Source organism: Stegostoma tigrinum, chromosome 12, assembly GCF_030684315.1.
Source record: "Stegostoma tigrinum isolate sSteTig4 chromosome 12, sSteTig4.hap1, whole genome shotgun sequence".
NCBI classification, from domain to species: domain Eukaryota; kingdom Metazoa; phylum Chordata; class Chondrichthyes; order Orectolobiformes; family Stegostomatidae; genus Stegostoma; species Stegostoma tigrinum.
Genome location: NC_081365.1, coordinates 43,474,813 through 43,487,010, shown reverse-complemented (window position 1 = coordinate 43,487,010; position 12,198 = coordinate 43,474,813). Strand labels below are relative to the sequence as shown.

Here is a 12,198-nt window from a genome sequence, read left to right as displayed (position 1 = left end):
ATGGAAAGCAGTGGAAGACGACGAATTCACCAGATTTGGCTGCAAAAATAAGGATGCATTAATAATAAATACTACAACTGAAGTGCAAATCAAACTGTATTTTCAAGGGATTAAGAGATATTATGTGAATAGAAGATTTCCAGAACACACTGATCATTTTATACCTCATCAGAAATCACACAATACCAGGTTATGGTCCAACAGGTTTACTTGAAATTACATGCTCTCAGAGCACTACTTCTTCATCAGGGGAAGTCAGACTTCACTTGACGAAGGAGCAACGCTACAAAGGTTTGTGATTTCAAATAAACCTGTTGGACTACAACCTGGTTAACAAAGTGTGGGGCTGGATGAACACAGCAGGCCAAACAGCATCTTAGGAGCACAAAATCTGATGTTTCAGGCCTAGACCCTTGATCTTTTTCTGAAGGGTCTAGGCCCAAAACGTCAGCTTTTGTGCTCCTCAGATGCTGCTTGGCCTGCTGTGTTCATCCAGCCCCACACTTTGTTATCTTGGATCCTCCAGCATCTGCAGTTCCCATTATCTCGGACTATAACCTGGTATTGTGTGGCTTCTGACCACAGTCCAACAGCGGCACCATTTTTATGCCTCACCATATGTTGCTCTTGAGTTCCCTGCCACTTTTTAGAACTTGTTGGTTTTGTACAAACATTTGTTATGAAATTCATCACAACAGTAAATCCAGCAATTAATAGTGCAAGTACTTTTTTAATGTTGGGTAATTGTTAATACAGCACTAATCAACTCCTCCAAGCTGTAGAATCTCAGTTCAAGTGTCAAATAACATTTTTCCTACCTTTTCCTTCTTAACCATTTTTATTTTTTCTAATTTAAATGTGGTGAATAAGGTTGGTGAGTTACAAGCACAAATAGCAGTGCAGGATAAGATGAAGTGGCATTGATGAAAACATAACTTGAGCATAGTGAGGACTGTTGGCAGGGATATCAAGAGTTCAGAAAAGGGGAAAAAGGGGAAGTTGGATGGAGATAACGAGCAGGAAGGCAGTCTTGGAAAACTTGAAACTTCTTGAAGGGGTAAGGACAGAGACCATCTGATTTAAGTTGAGAGACAAATATAAGACATTCTACAGCCCTCCAAATAGTGTGCAAACAGATATAGAGCAAACAAGAACTACAAAGTGGTGATTTGTGTTTATCTAAATATCAACAGACCAAGTTTCTACTGGGGAACATCCGGGAATGGGTGGTCATTATATTGGAAGACTTAGGTTAGTAGTCATGATGTGGACTTCACCTGACAAAGGAGTAGTGCTTCGAAAGCCTGTGATTTCAAATAAACCTGTTGGACTACAATCTGGTGTCATATGACTTCTGTTCAAGGTTAGTAATGGAATAGAGCAAAGAATAATCTAGATGAGGCCTGGTTCCGAATCACTGAAATGGATGATCATTAAGAAAGAGATGCCTCAAGTACAGGATGGGTACATTCCAAAAATAGCGAAGAAGGGAAAAAAGGAAGAGACCCAAAACATTCATTGCTTTCAGATCTTACAATTTTTGTTTTCACAAATTCTACAAACCAGCGCATGTATTCTTGGAGCTGCCTTCACTGCTTTCACATGTATTTTATCCAACCATTCTTGCAGTTGCCATTCATTGCCTTCAAGCCTCTTTCTATCATATTTTCTCTTCCGTGGATTGTCCTTCTGTACCATCAGACTTCTACCATTCTATTACTTGTTTTTAATTTCCTTTGCATTTTAAGGAAGACAGATTCCAGAATGACAGTTCATGTCTGCAATCTCCTCCAAACCTACAATTCTGTAGTCGTTGAACATACTGTTCCATTGGCTTGGATTGCATCTGTACTCCCTTTGCCCAACCTTCTAAGCTCCTGAATTTGGAATTTCATCCTCCAATCCTTCTTTCTCACCTCCATCTTAATCTCTTTTAATGATCCTCTCAGAAACTCACTTCTTTAACCAACCCACTGCGCACCCATTTCTAATGTCATCCTCTTGCACCATAATTCTTTTCTCTGGTGCCACTAGGAAACACTATCTGGGATTTTTAAACAGGCAAAATACAAATGCAGGTCAATATTATTGTTATAATAGATAAGGCTACATAATTCTGCTAAACTTTCACAACCAATATGTTTATTTTTAAAATCTGAAGTTACAGAATATGACTACAACTGTTTGTTTTAAAAAGGCCAGAGGTATAAACTCATTTTACATTTAACGGAATTGTCTAGTGGAGATGAGCTACACTTAATTTATGTTCATTTAAATATGTGGGTTGAGGTCTGCATGTCGCACCAACTTGTAAGTGACATGTTGATAAAATACAGAACTACACCAAATAAAGTTAATAGTAATTCATGTCTTTCATTCTGGCTCTCTGAACTTAAGAGCTGTTAATAACAGTAATTACAGGAATGCTTATCATTTCAATGCATGGCTCCTTGAACCACTGCAGCTAAATAGTAAAACCCCAAGTGTTCTTCTGGCTGCATTCATTCTTAATATAACTTAAAACTAAAGTGTAAGTATTATTGAATCTTAACACTTATCACACCATCTAGGTAGCAAAAAAATGAGCTCTTCTGCTCCTAAGATGCTGCTTGGCCTGCTGTGTTCATCCAGCTCTACACTTTTTTAAAATCTCGGATTCTCCAGCATCTGCAGCTCCTATTATCTCCGAGTCCAGAAGCTTAACTCTGCAGTGAAATTGCCAAGCAAAAGCCATAACTTATGTAACTTCTACCAAAATTTACATCAACTTTTATTTTATAATCAATGCATTGTAAAGTTCATTGTGGTTCCATAAGTACTTCATTTTCTAGTCCTTATACATACATAAACATACTTAAATTCATATCATGATGAATGCAATCCAATCTTGGATTCAATTTCAAGCAATTCTAGCCAGATTCTAAAAGTGGTATAACTTTGTCATCATTTCTATTGTGGGCAATCTGTCCTATCCCCACATTGAGAAAGAAAGCTTACCCCACCAAATTGTCTATGCGATAATCTTAGAAACTAGTCTCTATGTGACTCACTGAGGAAGCAGTGATGATTTCTTTTGTTGAGAGGAGTTCATAGACAAGTCACAACTCAGCAAGTAGAAGCTATCTTCCCATTCATCATCTGGGGAAAACTTGATCGAGTAACGTTTAAGTAAGCCTCAATGCCTATCAGAGACCAAGTCAGGTGCCACAAGTTAGCATTAAAATTAATCATTTTGGCATAGCTGTTATCAATTGGTGTGAAGGACACTTGTTAGCCTTGGTGTGACTTTATTCAATTGTTGAGAATTCTCATTTTCTTTCTTTACTGAGACCACAACCATCCATTCCACAGAGTTTTCTACCAACATTCAACCCATTAGCTTCAGTTGTAAATAAAGGATTGTAAGGAAGAATTTTCACTTGGCACAGAAATCAGAAACAGACAGTCGGTCTGAGGCTAGAGTGAGGACTACTAAAGGACAAATTTTTACTATGCATGTTGTAAGGGGAGCTTAGTGAAATAGGGAAGGGTAAGGTCATGCAAGGATGTCAACTGAAAAATGGAACGTTAAACCTATAAACAGCTCCAGCGAATTTGTGAAAATCAACAGGAACTTGCTGCCCCCAATGGGAACTGATGTAGAGGCAATGAATAAGTTCAAAACCAAACTGAATGGACACTTGAACAAAATAAACCAAGAGGTTTATAGGGAGCTAGCACAGACTTGATAGGTTAAACACCATAATGACCAGGATTTTATGCATAGCAAATGAGACACTCGTGATTGTTCCAGCAAACTTTTTTTAAAAAAAATATGATTTAGAAAGACAGGAGTACAATCGTGTAATTTTTAAACATTTCACGTGGGGTAGGTCAGCCTGTATTGCCTATCTCAATAGGCCTCAAGAAGATGATGGCATACTATCTTCTTTGACTGCTGCCAACTATAGTGCATAGGTATATACCGAGCTGTTGAGAGGGGGTCCATGATTTTGAACCAGCAGCAATGAATGGACTGCAACAAGGTTCCAAGACAGGGTAGCATGTGACTTGGATGGGTACATGGAAGTCGTGGTGTCATGGATCCAATTTGTTTGTGGCGTAGAAACAACATGTGGACAATCATGGATTCTCAATGTAATAAAAGAAGCATGACAACTTTCAAGAGTTGCAAAGTTATTTTCATTGATAACGCACAGACTTATACAAACATTCAAGCAAGGAAGACCAGGCCAATTGGTCCTTGAAGCCTGTTCCACTCAATAAAGGCTATGCTTGATCTGATTTTAACCTTAAGTCTCCATTCCTCCATGTCCCTGTTCATCACCTTGGTAGTCAAAAATCTATCTACCTCTGCCCTATAAATATTTAAAGCTTTTGCACTAACTGCCTTTTAAGGAAGGGAATTCCAAACACACTCAAATTTTCAAGGTGCAAGATAGTGACAGAGTACATAGAACATTACAGCACAGTACAGGCCCTTCGGCCCTCGATGTCGTGCCGACCTGTCATACCGATCTGAAGCCCATCTAACCTACACTATTCCATGTACGTCCATATGCTTGTCCAAAGAATAGGATGCTCCAGCAAGAGCTCCTCTGCTTTGGTAGTTCCTTTTCCTTTTATTTATCTTCTCTTTTCTAGAGTCTTTCTTCCCCTCCCCTCCTCACCAACTTTTAGCATCTTAAATTACCCAGAGGGAATGAAGGAGGTAAGCCTGAATCCAAGCTAGCATCGTAGGAGTGTCCCGGAGGTAAGGCACAGGCCAGGGCCCGGCACGGGAAGCAGTCCAAACCCAGGCTGGCCTGGGAGGAGAGTCCTAGAAGTGAGGTCACAGGCTGGAGCCCAGCAGAGATGAGTCCTGTTGGCGAGTCACGACCGGAGACCAGCATGAGGAAAGAGCGAGGGCTCAAGTTCTGAAGCCCAGCGGGCACAGGCTCAGTGAAAAGGACTGTAATTTGAGTACTTTTTAAAAGATACTTTTATTCTAATTCTGGACATTAAGTAATTCAAGTACTTTTTGAAACGTTGTATTCCCATGCTAGACTTTGTACTTTATCCTTTTAATTCTATAACAAACACTTGAGTATCTATACCTAGGTGTCCTGTACATAGATGGCACCGAAGCTGCAACTTTACAAATTTTTGACGACACTCATTTGCGCGCACGTGACAATAAAGGCTATTCTATTCAGACCTCAGAAAAAAAGTGTTTCTTCACCTATCTTAAATGGGAAACCCCTTATTTTTAAACAACGACCTCTAGTTCTGCATTCTCCCATAAAAAGAAAAGTTCTTCCCACATCCAATGATTTTATATTTTTCAGGTTCAGTCACCTCAGGCTCTTCTAAACTCTAGATGATATGAATCTAGCTTTTCCTCAAAGCAATCCACTCATTCCAGATATTAATCTAGTAAATCTCCCTCAAACTGCTTCCAATGCATTAACCTCCCCTCAAGTACAATGACCAATACTACATACAGTACTCCAGATGAGTTCTCATCAATGTCCTGTAAAACTGAAACATAACCTCCCTACTCTTGCATTCATTTCCTTTTGCAATAAAACATAACAGTCTATTACAAAGAACAAAGAAACCTACAGCACAGGAACAGACCGTGCGGCCCTCCAAGCCTGCGCCGATCAAGATCCTCTGTCTAACCTGTCATCTATTTTCTAACGGTCTGTGTCCATTTGCTCCCTGCCCATCCATGTACCTGTCCAAATATATCTTAAAAGACGCTAACGTGTCTGCGTCTACCACCTCTGCTGGCAACACGTTCCAGGCGCCCACCACCCTCCGTGTAAAAAAGCTTTCCACGCATATCTCCCTTAAAAACTTTCCTCCTCTCACTTTGAACTCATGACCCCTAGTAATTGAGTCCCCCACACTGGGGAAAAAGCTTTTTGCTATCCACCCTGTCTATACCCCTCATGATTCTGTAGACCTCAATCAGGTTGCCCCCCCTCAATCTCCATCTTTCTCATGAAAATAATCCTAATCTATTCATCCTCTCTTCATAGCTAGCACCCTCCATACCAGGCAACATCCTGGTGAACCTCCTCTGCGCCCTCTCCAAAGTATCCACATCCTTTTGGTAATGTGGCGACCAGAGCTGCACACAGTACTCCAAACGTGGGCAAACCAAAGTCCTATACAACTGCAACATGACCTGCCAACTCGTGTACTCAATACCCCACCCAATGAAGGAAAGCATGCCATATGCCTTCTTGACCACCCTACTGACCTGCGTTGTCACCTTCAGGGAACAATGGACCTGAACATCCAGATCTCTCTGTTCGTCAATTTTCCCTAGGACTTTTCCATTTACTGTATAGTTCGCCCTTGAATTTGATCGTCCAAAATGCATCACCTCACATTTGCCCGGATTGAACTCCATCTGCCATTTATCTGCCCAACTCTCCAGTCTATCTATATTCTGCTGTAATTTCTGACAGTCCCCTTCACTATCTGCTACTCCACCAATCTTAGTGTCATCAGCAAACTTGCTGATCAGACCACCTACACCTTCCTCCAGATCATTTACATATATCACAAACAACAGTGGTTCCAGCACAGATCCCTGTGGAACACCACTGGTTACAGGTCTCCAATTAGAGAAACTCCCTTCTACTACTACCTGCTGTCTCCTGTTGCCCAGCCAGTTTTTTAATCCATCTAGCTAGCACACCCTGGATGCCATGTGACTTCACTTTCTCCATCAGCCTGCCATGGGGAACCTTATCAAATGCCTTACTGAAGTCCATGTTTATGACATCTACAGCCTTTCCCTCAATCAACTTTGTCACGTCCTCACAGAATTCTATTAAGTTGGTAAGACATGACCTTCCTTGTACAAAACCACGTTGCCTATCACTGATAAGCCCATTTTCTTCCAAATGGGAGTAGATCCTATCCCTCAGTATCTTCTCCAGTAGCTTCCCTGCCACTGACGTCAGGCTCACCAGTCGATAATTAAGGGGACAACGTTAGCAAGTCTCCAGTCCTCCGGGACCTCACCCGTGTCTAAGGACACTGCAAAGCTATCTGTTAGGGCCCCGGCTATTTCCTCTCTCGCGTCCCTCAGTAACCTGGGATAGATCCCATCCGGACCTGAGGACTAGTCCGCCTTATTGTCTTTTAAGATACCTAACACTTCCTTCTTCCTTATGTCAACTTGACCTAGACTAAGCAAACATCTATCCCTAACCTCAACATCCATCACGTCCCTCTCCTTGGTGAATACCGATGCAAAGTACTCGTTAAGAATGTCACCCATTTTCTCTGACTCAGCGCATAACTTTCCTTCTTTGTCCTTAAGTGGGCCAATCCTTTCTCTAGTTACCCTCTTTATATATGAATAAAAGGCTTTGGGATTTTCCTTAACCATGTTTGCCAGCAATATCTCATGTCCTCTCTTAATCCCTTTTTTCAGATTCGCTCTACATTCCAGATATTCTTGCAAATTAGTTTCATAATTACTTACTATACCTGCATACTCGCCTTTCTTAATTCATGCACTAGAACACCGAGATTTCTCTGCATTTCAGGCTTATGGGAGATATGAAGCTTTTACATTCATGAAAACATTTTCGTCTAGCTGAATATGCTTTTCAAACAGAGAAAAGTGGAAGCCTGGAGACATGATCTCAGAAGTTTTAATCTACAAATTATGCTATCCTTTGCAACAGATTATTCCAGATTAAGCAGAGATTTCTTGTAAGTAGCCAAGTTCTTCAGTTCCAGTAAAAACGTTGTGACAACTGACAGCAATGGGGGAAGACTAACCAGGCATTTTAGACTCCAACTTTTTTGTTTGATCTCTATGCAAGTCACAGGGAAACGTCCAAAAGCTTCTCTTCAAACTAACAGGTTTAGATCTATATGAATCACAGAAGAGTGAATGACTAAATTGCTCATCAATGTTGTTTGAGGACACACGTCTAGACGTGGTAGATTACATGATTGGCGCATTACACAAGTGATCAGGATAATGTCATAATATCTTTTTCTTCAATTGCAAAAAATTAGTTATCCTGCAGTCTTTAAATACTTATGTACTGGCCTTTATTTTATGTGCCACCAAAACTGAAACTACTTGTATGGAAAGCAGAAAATACAGGAGACCAAAATAGGGGAGAGAAGGACTTCTAAGAACTATAAGTAGCTAACATAAAAAGTAACCTAAAATTAATTTACGAACTTAAACAGGAAAAAGGGTGCACGAAACAAGAATGGATCTTGTAAGAATGAAAAGTAAGGATATAAGACTTTTCTTAGGAAGTAGAGAGCATACCTGACATACTAAATACATATTTTCCATTGTTAGTGTCCTCTGTTTTAAAGAAGATGAATGTGGCTGAGGACAAAGTAGTAATAATATTAGATATGATAAAATAGATAAATAAGCACTTAGAGAGCTCAGAAAAATCACAATGCCCAGATAAGATGCTTCTAGAATACTGGGGGAAGTAAAAATGAAAACTGCTGAGTCACTGGTCAGTCCTACTTAGATTTAAGGACAGTTTCAAAGGCTTGAAAAAATGCCAGTTTACAGCGTGATCAAAAATAAGGTAAGTGGTCAAACCTGGAATAACAGATCAGTCAACCAAAAGTCAACGAGGGGGAACACTTTGGGCCAAAATTAGTTGGTACTCGCAAAAATTATGGGTTAATGAATGCAAGTCAACATGATTTGTTCGGTAAAATATGACTTGAAGTAATGAGAAGGTGAGTTTACAAAGATGCTGCAAAAAATATTGTGCATATTCTCTTTTAGAAGGCATTAAAGTACTGCATTATAACATTGCTACGAATATTAAAACCCCTGGGATTTAAGGGACAGAGGCTGTATGAGTACAAAATTAGTAAACAGTCAGAACAGGAAGTAGTGTTGAATGATTATATTTCACTCAAGTCCATAAAGTATAGTGACAATTCACAGAAGTCAGAATTTAGATTTTGTTACATAGATATTATACAGAGATAGTCTTGAAATTGCACAGTACAGTTTAACTTCAAACTTTGTAATCGAAATGAACTTGGAAATAAACAATGCTTTACTATTGTTATGACAATGGGTTGGATTGCCAAAATATTATGGGCGGTTTTGGCTCTTAATTCCAAAATGTGTTTTTTTTTAAAAAAAGGGGGATTGATAGAGGCAAAATAACTGCAGGTAGAAATTAAATGGGTGACCAAGAGAGAGACACTAACAAAATGTCACACTTTCAGATGCAAAGAGAACTTGAAACAAAAGCCTTCAAAAAGGGAGTGGACAAAGAGGCACATTAAAACAGAGAGGACTGTGACCTCTTGTAACTGCAAAGAACACAACAGCACAGGTTCACGCCGTTCGGCCCTCCAAACTTGCACTGGCCCATTTTCCCCTTCCATACTAAAACGTTCTTTACTTGCAGGATCTGAATCCCTCTATTCCCTTCCTAATCGTGTATCCGTCCAGGTGTTTGCTTCCACCACTTCTTCTGGCAGCACATTTCAAGCATTCACCACCTTTGTGTGAAAATGAGTGGCTGCTGACTTTGTGACTGATCTCAAGCTGTCCCTGTAAATTATTTTTCAAACTGCTGCCACAGTTTGTGTAAGTCCCCCTGAAAAACATCAATACGGGGATTAAAAAGTCACTTTCAACTGCATTGGCGTATGCTAGTGGGCATGGGCGTTCTCAGAAGTACCTGCCTGAATCTGGGAAGTAGCATACTATGAAGGTCACACTCAAAAATCTAATCTCTGGTCACCTGTGTTACAGATAACGAACCTCTCTCACTCAGTGGAGGAGGACAGCTTGCTAGCAGTCAGACTAAAGGAAAACAGGACAACAAAGGACTCCCTCTCTCATCCTGAACAGTAGAAATTAATCACCATCAAAAGGAATCAGAAAAACAGAATCTTAATAAAACAGCAAAACTCAAGATTGTGAAGCCAACTGTTTAACCAACAATGTTAATACGACCACTCCACAGCAAAGGGTCAACATTCAACTTTCAACTCTTCACGAACAGTTCACTAAGTGATTAATATATCTTTTTAAACTTTGATCTTTTTGGACTAAATTTCTTATTATTAATTAATTAATTAATTAATTAATTAACTCATTCATTCATTCATTCTTTTTATTGATTCAGAAAATCTGGTTAAGTTGATTGAACATAGCACAGCACAGTACAGGCCCTTCGGTCCTCGATGTTGTGCCGACCTGTCATACCGATCTGAAGCCCATCTAACCTACACTATTCCATGTATGTCCATATGCTCGTCCAATGATGACTTAAATGTACTTAAAGTTGGAAAGTTCATTGCTTTTAAAATAAAGGCGCATTTGGGTCTGGGAGAAAGGTATCCACAAAGAGAAGGGATCCTTTCTAAATTAACCTTATTGCTACCAGCTATGGGGTGGGTGATGAAAAAAGGGGACCCAATACATCTTTCCATGTTCAGGAGCTAAATGGTTTAGGATATCCCATCTGCAACCATGATTTGCAAAAGCTCACCCAGGTTCTGGTCATAACACCAGATAAATACCTAGACAGAATGTCTTATGAGGAATGGTCGGAGAGGCTAGGCTTACTTCTGCTGCAGTTTAGAAAAGCAAGAAATTACAAGCAAAATATATAAGATCCCTCGGGGGATTGACAGGATAGATCTAAAGAGGATGTTTCCTCAGAGAATCTAGAACTAAGGTCACTGTTTAAACATAAGGTGTTACCCACCTAAAACAGAGACAAGGCAAAATGCTTCTTTACAGAGGGTTGTGAAATTTTAGAACTCTCCTCCTAACATCAGAGTGGAGCAGAGTCTTCGAATATTTTTCAGGCATTTATGGATGTGCACAGATTCTTGCTAAGCAAATGGTGAAAGGTTATCAAGGGTGGTGGGAATGTGAATTTACAATGGCAGTGAGATCAGCTATGATCTTATTAAAATTGGAAAAACAGGCTCGAGAGGCCAAAAACGCCTACTTCGGCATCGTGTTTACATAATTAGAGGCAGTCAGAATTTTAAACCCAAAGCCAGTGGCTATTATTTTGCTTCTACTGCCTGAAGAGGTAATGAAGGCAAAGTCAGTCCTCTATAGAGGATTGGATAAATGCACAAAAGGAAAACGTGTACAGGGCTTTGGATAAAGAGGAGGATAGAATCAACAGGACAACATCATAAACTGGCACAGATACAATGGACTAAATGGCCTGTCTTATTATACCAAGAAGCAAGGAGAATTGGAGTTGGAATATCTTAGAAGTTAGAACAGAACAGCACAGGCCCTTTGGCCCATGATGTTGTGCCAACCTATTATCCTACTACGATCAATCCACCCTGCCTTCCTTACATTTTACAATCCTCCACAGGCCTATCCAACAGTCACTTAAAAGTCTCTAAAGTATCTGACTTCACTACCACTACCAGCAGTGCATTCCACACACCCATCACTCTGTGTGAAGAAACTACCTCTGACATCTCCCCTATACCTGTCCCTCAATCACTTTAAAATTATGTTCCTTTGTAATAGTCATTTCTGCCCTAGGAAAACATCTCTGACTATACACTCTATCGATGCCTCTCTATCTTGTACTCCTCTCTCAAGTTACTTTTCATCTTTCTTTGTTCCAATGAAAAAAGCCCTAGCTCCCTCAACCTTTCCTCCCAAGACCTGCTCGCCAGTCCAGGCAGCATCCTGGTAAATCTCCTCTGCACCCCCTCTAAAGCTTCCACATCTTTCCAATAATGAGGTGACAGAACGGAACACAATATTCCAAGTGTGGTCTAACCAGAGTTTTATAGAGCTGCAGCATAATCTCATGGCTCTTCAACTCAATTCCCTTGCCAATGAAAGCCAACACACAATATGCCTTCTTTACATCTTTTTCATGTTTTATTCATTAGTTAAAGCTTTTAGTAATTTTATATTTTAATGACAACTGTGGTTTAGAAAGAAAACCAATTACGAATATGGAAGGCAACTCAGAATTAGAAAGAATGATAACTGTTTTATTCTTTCATTATACTTTGTCAATTTACACCTTTATTTGAGAAAAGTTCTGAAAATAGATTTTACAAATTTAACCTTAATAACCGCAATCAAAAAGTAAATCAGGTGGAGATCTTTAAGCTGTTTTGTCAATAACATCAAAGAGCAAATACTGTGCTTTTAGTGTATTTGGTATTATAACACAAGGC

The 12,198-nt window shown here is 39.8% G+C and overlaps 1 protein-coding gene across 15 annotated transcripts in view; it reads right to left on the bottom strand.

Moving 5' to 3' along the window:
- caska (calcium/calmodulin-dependent serine protein kinase a) overlaps nt 1–12,198 on the bottom strand; it is a 408,353-nt gene that overhangs the window by 321,210 nt on the left and 74,945 nt on the right. The gene's annotated exons all lie outside the window — the stretch shown is intronic.